General features: G+C 40.6%; 1 pseudogene; it reads left to right on the forward strand.

Moving 5' to 3' along the window:
• The first annotated feature begins 5,983 nt into the window (after positions 1 to 5,983).
• LOC116082588 lies at positions 5,984 to 6,281 on the forward strand (annotated as a pseudogene).
• Positions 6,282 to 6,497: the final 216 nt, after the last annotated feature.

Here is a 6,497-nt window from a genome sequence, read left to right on the forward strand (position 1 = left end):
TATTTGGAATCTCCCTCATCTCAGTTTTGAAAACAATTCTCTGCTGATTAATTCTTATTCATTTATATGTATTTTATTTTTACCTGTATGGGTACTTTTCAGGATAGGCTAAGACTTCAATAACTGTAAAAGGATTCAAAATTATATCCTCTGACTTCAATAAGATTAAACCACAAATCAATAACAGAAAGAAATGTATGAAATCCAAACATTTGGAAGCTAAACAACATACTTCTGGTAACTTACAATTCAAAGATATTACAAAAGAAATTAGCCAAATATATTTTTAAAAATGAGGGACACCCACAATATACTGTTAAAAAATGCTGGGGGAAGGGGTTCTAACTATAAATGTTTATATCAGAAAAAAAAAGCTGAATGGATTGTTGAGACAGCACCGTTGTAGAGTACTTACCTCCAAAATGTGAGGAGTTCTGAGCTCTAGAATTCATATTGAAAATCTAGGTGTGGTGCCAGTGCTTGTAATTCTGGTGATGGTGAGACAGGAGACAGCAACAGGCAGAAACCTTCTGAAGCTTACTAGTAGGCCAAGCTGCAGGATAAGAAGAGATCCCAGATCAAATAACAGATAAAGGTCACCCGAAGACAAACACCCATGGTTGTTCTCTATCCTCCACAGTCATGCCATGGATGCATGGCCCTGTAGCCACATGAACACACGCACATGTGTACAGGAAACTTTTGAAAGGAAAAGAAACCACAGAGAGATAAAAAATTTATACCTTAAGAAATCAGAAAACGAAGAGCTAATTGACCTCAGAGAAGAAAAAAGAAGATAATGAAGGTTGGAGTAGAAATCAATGGACAGAGAGCAAAACAGGATCGGGGAAATCAGTGAGCTTGGAATCACACAACTTAATAAAGACAGCAAGGAAACACTCTAAAGAGTGATGACATCATGTCATCAGAACGCTGCGCCTGCCCCAGGACAGCAGAGATGCCTGTGGCATCTGTTAGGATGGCCACATTTCTAGCAAAGGATGTGCACACAGGGACATGCATCCATTCCATGTGAAATGAAATCTAACCTTCTTTTTTCTTTTCTCATGTATGCATCAGTGTGTTCCCATGTCTGTATGGATTCATGTGCACATTCGCAGCAGTCTGAGGTTGATATCCAGAATCTCCCTTGATTGTGCTTCGGCCTTACTTTACCTTTTTTTGTTTTGTTTTGTTTTGTTTTAAAGAGTCAGTTGACATTTTATTTATTGTTTACTAGAAAATCCTTCAGTGATGACATTAAAGACCATCTTATTCTTTAAGGCGGGGTCTCTTAGAGCTCACTGATAGGGCCAGTCTTGCTAGACAGCTCATTAGGATCTCTCATGTGGGATCTCCATGCAGTTTTAAGGCTAAACACATCCTTACCAAACCTTTCAGCAACTGTGTCCTTGGGTATTTATTCTAAGGAGTTGAAAACATCCAAATGCAAGCCTATACATGGATATTTATTAACAGTTTCATTTACAGTTGCCAAAACCTGGACTTGAAGAATGAGCCCTCCAGGAGGCTAAGTAACAAATTAGTTACTCAGTTGTACAAATAAGTATATTGGATTATATGTAGCCAATGGATTACAATGCTAAAAAGAAAGAAGCCATCAAACCACAGGAAGAACTGGATTTAGCTAAAAGTGGAATAAAAAAAATCCATCCAGAAGGATACATACCATACAGTCACCAACTACATGGCGTTCTGGAAAAGAAAAGGTCACTCAGTAAGTTATAAAAACAAACAAGAAAAGACAGGAGGTTGGAGAGTGTGTGAAGAGAGAAATCCAGGACGAGTTGGTGGGGGACGGGTGAGGTGAACATGGTAGAAATATATCCTATGCACATATGAAAGTCTCAAATAATAAATTTAACATATTAAAAATAAAGAAAGCTAAGAGGCTGGAGAGAAAGCTCAGTGGTTAAGAGCACTGGCTGCTCTTATAGAAGATCTGAATCTGTTCCCAGCACACAGATGGCAGCTCACAGGCATCTGTAACTCCAGTTCCAGGGGATTTGACACCCTCTCCCGGCCTTTGGGGTAACAGGAATGTATGTGGTGTACATTTAAAAATGAAGGAAATACACTCATACACATAGAATAAAATAAATCTATATTTTAAATAGAGATAGTTTAAAGATTAAAAGTGATGGGCTGGAAATTAGGGAAGATGTCAGAGTAGAGAGGATGACTTTGGGACTGGAATCCTCTGGTTTTGCAGAGACACTCTGACTCATTAATTAGGTTCATCCCTGACTAACAGTGAAACTTCTATGTGTGGAACTATAATGGCAAGCATGTGTCGTTATACACCTGAATGTGCACCAAGACTTAGCCTTCTCATAAACTGTTGACCTTATATGACAGTATGATGTCATTGTAGGTTCACTGATAATAGTAAGTGTACCATACTAAAGCAAGGTGGTAATAACAGGGAAGGGAGTGGCATGCATATGTGGAGAATACATGAAAATGTGCTTTCTCATTTTTCTATACATAAAACTTCTCTAAAGTAATCTATTAGCTTTAAAAAACAAAAACAAAAATAAAAACAAAAGAAAAAGATCTATATATCTCTACAATGACTGGACTTATATCTTTAAAAATAATGATGGAGTTGATAAATCATTAATTGATACAGAGAGAGGGCATAAATGGCTAAACTCAGTAGAAATGTGAATCCATCCCAGTATATCTCTTTAAGGGTTGAGCAATATAAATCTTCCCACAGAGAAAGAATGCAGGCACGTGCCCTCACCAATGAGTTCTACCAAACATTTGAAAAGAAAATAAGACAGTTCACTGACCAAGCACGTGCTTAGCACAGGTGAAGCCTTGGGCTTCATCCCCAGCATACCATCATGGCCTAAATAAATAAACATAGGAAGTAATATCAATCCTTCCCAGGGTTTCCCAATATGTAGAGAAAAAAGAATACTTTAGAATTCATTAAGTGAGTACAATACTACTCTAAAATTAAAATAGATAAAAATATCATGAGATTATACTTGTAGTGAATATAGATATGAGAATCTTTATTTTCAAACATCAGGAACCAGACACACATAAAAAAGTTAAGCACCAGGGCCATGTGCAATTTATTTGAAGAAGCTAGGCTCACTAGACATCTGAAAGATTAATATAATACAGGACACTCTCAAAGTGAAGGAGAAAAGACCTACCTCATGTAGACATGTAGAAAAGGCCTTGACAAAATCAAACATAAATTCATGATGTTGAAAAAAAATCTAAGCTTAAAAAGCATAAAAGAACTTCTTCCTTTAAGTGGAGAAAAGACATCTACGAAATAAAACAAACAAAAGAACCCTGATACCCAGCACTATGTGTGCTTTGCCCCCTGGTGAAGAACTCATGCACACACTTTGAACAACAAATTGAGAGCTTGCTCCAAGGATGGGCTTTCTTTTAAAGGCAAGATTGAATTGTTTTGATTTTTTTTTAACATTCTTTGTCTCTGTCTCTCTGTGTTTCTCTGTTTCTTTGTCTCTCTCTGTCTCTTGTACGTGTGTGTGTGTGTGTGTGTGTGTGTGTGTGTATGTGTGTGTGTGTGTGCATGTTCATACATGTATCACGGTCAGAAGATAGCCCCAGGTGTTCCTCCTTGCCATCCTTTTTGCCAAGTCCTGCTGTTTGCTTCTCTGTTCACCTGAAGAAACAAAACTCAGAGCCAGGCTAACTCCATGACAGGGTACAAACGGGCAGTTTGGGAGGCTCGGCCTAAAGTTTCTGCTTCCCAGAAATGAGAACCCAGATCCAGGAACCTGTGGTCAGTCAACCAGAGCCACAGGCAGCCAATCCGAGGACACCTTTTCATCTGGCCTGAAGTAAGAATGGTACCTGGAAAGAGTAAGCGACCCCTCCCCTGGGAGGTCTCCTGAGCCTAAACAATTGTAGAATTAATCAGACCCCTAGAGATAGTACTAACCAATCAAGATAAAAGGGTACATACCCCTCCCTGGAATTCCCCTAACTGACAATAAAGGCTGAGCCTGAGAGTCCACCAGGGGTCTCAATTCCTGAATCAGGAGACCCCTGCGTGCAGGTTACTCAGAAGAATAAAACACTTTTTGCCTCTGCATACTATTTGAGTCTGGGGTATCATTCTCTGGCGATTCTCAGACCCTAACAACCAGGCTCCCTAACCTTGAGCTTCCAAAGATTCTTCTGTCTCCTCTTCCCATGTCACCACTCCCACATTGGTATTATGGACACAGCTTCTCGGTCCAACTTGCACATGGTTCTAAGGAATCACTCAGATACACTCTAGAGTAGCGCTTCTCAACCTGTGGATCACAACCCGTTTGGGTGTCAAACAACCATTTCACAGGGGTCACATATCAGACATCCTACATATGATATATTTTATTCCTAACAGCAAGCTTACAATAATGAAGTAGCAATGAAATGATTTATGATTGGGGAGGCAGAGGTCACCACAATATGAGGAATTGTATTTAATCGTCACAGCATGAGGAAGGTTGAGAACCATGACCCTAGAAGAAAGTATTTCACCCACTGAACCTCCTCCCAGCCCCATCCATCTAAACTAAATGACGTGAATTCAATTTTTTTCTTTTGAGACAATGTCTCTCAATGTAGCCTAGCAGTCCTGAAACTTACTCTGTAGACCAGGCTGGCCTCAAACTCACAAAGATCCACCTGCCTCTGCCTCCTGAGTGCTAGGATTAGAACTGTAAGCCACCACACCCAGCAAGGCCAAGCTAGGCTCCTGTTTTTCAAAAGTACACATGCTTGGTTTGTTTTTGTTTGGTTCTGTGTGTGTGTGTCTCCTTCATAAATGCACTTTTCAAAAGTACACATGCTTGTTTTAGTTTGGTTTTATTTTGTGTATGTGTGTGTGTGTCCTTCATATATGTATTTCTCTGCCTAACACTTTTAACTCAGTCAGTATGCATTTCTTAATCTTTGTTTTGAATATTTTATTATCATTTTATATTTGAAGATATTTTTCCTACATGGATGTCTATGTACCACATGCATCCAGGGCATGTGGAGGCCAGAAAAGGGCATCTTATCACCTCTAACTGGAGCTCCAGATAGTTGTGAGCAACAATGTAGGGGCTGGGAACCGAACCCAGGTCTTTAGGAAGAGCAACCTGAGTTTTATCCACTGAAATCTCACAGCACTCTCCCACCAATTGCTCGCTTTTCTTAGTCTTGTAGCCATGTCTTCCTCTATATCCCTCTGATAGCTCATGCCTTGCTGCTGCTTCTAGTTTGTCTCCGTATAATACAGCCATCTTTTTGCAGTAATCTTTCGATTTTTCTTAATTCCCTTCCTACAGCTTCCATGGGCACCATCATGGTTATCAACTGTCTCTCTGAAAACCATAACACTGGGAATCTTGCTCAGTCGTAGAGCTTTAGCAAGGCCCTGGGTTCCCTGTCAGAATGAAAAAGAAGAAAGTTGTGCAAACTCTTTTAAGAAAATGCTTAGTGTTCTTCACCCATGATCTCCACCCCATCTCTTTCTTTCCTCTTCCCTCTGTATCTTTCTATCTCCTCTTCCTTCTGTTCTCTCACCCTTTCTCTTTATGACATGTATTTTTGTGTTCTATGTATCAGATCCCGATTCCCCAGAAACCCAGTGACAACATTCTCTCTATTACCCAAGGAGCATGTTATGAAGGGATACAGAATACTGAGTGAATTTTCCTGTAACACTTTCTGTGCTTAAGTTGGCAGAGCTGGTACTACACATTGTGAGCCACCATACAGTGCTGAGATCTGAATTTGGTACCTCTCCAAAAGGAATAAGCTCTCTTAACTGCCAAGCAATCTCTCCAGTCCTGAAATAACATTTTTGAAAATGTTCTTTATCTTTCCATTTTTAAAATGAAGGGCAATACTGTAATAATGCACTAAAAACACACATTTAAAGACACTAGGTTCTTTGTTTGGTCCTTTTAAAACAAGATTCACTACAGCAAGCAATATGACTCAGAAGAGGCGGGAGAATCTTGGCGTCGCTCAGGAGATTGACGGCTAAGGAAAAGCTGTCTCAGTGTGGAAGGATCTGAGGTGGGGACCTCCCAGCTCTGCAGGGAAGAGCTGAGTCCTGAGGACAGGAGGTCTCTCTGGAGAAGGAGAAAAACACCCTTGTGAACAAAGCCTCCAAGTAGGAGAAGGAGCTAAAGCTGCTTCAACAAGAGAACCAGAAGAACATGCTACTCTCAGTGGTCATCTTCATAGTCTTTGCCCTGCTCCACGCTCACTGGACTCTGTGAGTCAGCCATCTTCACCAAGCAGGTTCCCTCCCACTCCCCAGCCAGAGACCAAGCAGCTTTTCAAGCACACACAGAGGTGGGGGCCTCTCCCTTGTGGTTGCCCAGCAGCTGTTGCAGAAGGGCATGGTGCTGCTTCCTTCTATTGCTTAGTAGAGGGGCAATAAAGAGCCCCAGCCTCTGCTGTCAGATGAGAGAGAGAGAGAGAGAGAGAGAGAG

This window comes from Mastomys coucha, unplaced genomic scaffold, assembly GCF_008632895.1.
Source record: "Mastomys coucha isolate ucsf_1 unplaced genomic scaffold, UCSF_Mcou_1 pScaffold7, whole genome shotgun sequence".
Classification (NCBI taxonomy): domain Eukaryota; kingdom Metazoa; phylum Chordata; class Mammalia; order Rodentia; family Muridae; genus Mastomys; species Mastomys coucha.